The sequence below is a fragment of the Loa loa genome (assembly GCF_000183805.2).
Source record: "Loa loa unplaced genomic scaffold supercont3.106, whole genome shotgun sequence".
Taxonomy (NCBI): Eukaryota; Metazoa; Nematoda; class Chromadorea; order Rhabditida; family Onchocercidae; genus Loa; species Loa loa.
In genome coordinates this window covers 80790-82114 of record NW_018108286.1, presented here as the reverse complement: position 1 = coordinate 82114, position 1325 = coordinate 80790, and positions in this window count along the sequence as shown.

Below are 1325 nucleotides of genomic sequence, written 5' to 3'. Positions count from 1 at the left end.
AATGAAATTCATAATATTTGCAATTATTCAATGCAAATATTCGTTGCAATTAATGATTGAAATTAAATTTATTGATTTAACCATATCATAAGTTGAACTTTTTTTTTTAATAATAATTACAAATTCATATTTTGACCTCAAAATTTCTTCGTACCAAAAAAAAAAAAAAATCAATATCGCACACTTTCGAGCACCGTACATTTTTCAATATGGTACATTTTAAGTACCGTATATTTCCAATACAGTATACTCTCAGTACCGTATTCTCTTATCGTCATCAAAAATTGGATTTGCATAAATATGTAACTTTAATGTTACTTCCTAATTCATTGAAAAGTGATAGAAAAAATGATTGAAAAAAAATTAAAAGTTTGAAATGTTTTCAAGGAATAGTAGGAAATTGTAATTTTTATGCAAAATTCTAAACATCATTTAAAGGAAAAGTTCACAAATTAAAATTGTAAAATTTCGATAAATATTGATAGATGAATTGCTGCATGTAAAGTAAAAATAAAATTGTACCATTTCTTGCTCAAAATGTATTGGTCATTTTCTCGTTACATTGGTCAAAGTTTTGCGATCAAACTTTCGCAGTATTGAATAACCTAATTCTTAATTAACAATTATCAATGGAAGAAAATCAAACAGTTAAAATGAATAGTATTTTAAAACAGCATTATTGATTTTTTCATTCTATCTCCATATTTGGCAAAAAATTTTAAAAAAAGAAAAAAATGGTACGAAATATCGTACAATATCAAAATACAGTATAATATCTGCAGTAAAATATCAAATACAGTACAATACAATATTTTACAGTATGACACCAAAAATAATGATATAATACTTGAAAATTTAAGGTAAAATTCAGCAAATAATTGAATTCATATCATTTGGCATAAGTGAGAAAAAAATTTCATTTCAAAAATGTTTTTGTGTAACCAATTCGTAGCCAAAATGAAACAAATTTTAAATATTTGGCATTTTGATTATAACTATTTGGATTCAGAAAAAAAATTCCGGTAGCATACAATACTTACCAGTACGGTATTATGTGATACTTACCATATGACACTTATTAATTCGGTAGCATATGATACTTACCAGTACCGTTTGTCTCGTTATTTCATGCAATCAGAAAATAACAGAATGTGAGAATTTGTTTTAAACTAAGCAAATAATACTAATTAATTAATTTGTAACATCATTATGAATGATGATGATTCGTGCTGTTTGCAAAAAATGAAACTGTAATAGTAAAACAAAAAAATTTATGATAAAATTCATAATTGGTAAAATCAAATAAGAAATGAAAAAATTTTTAA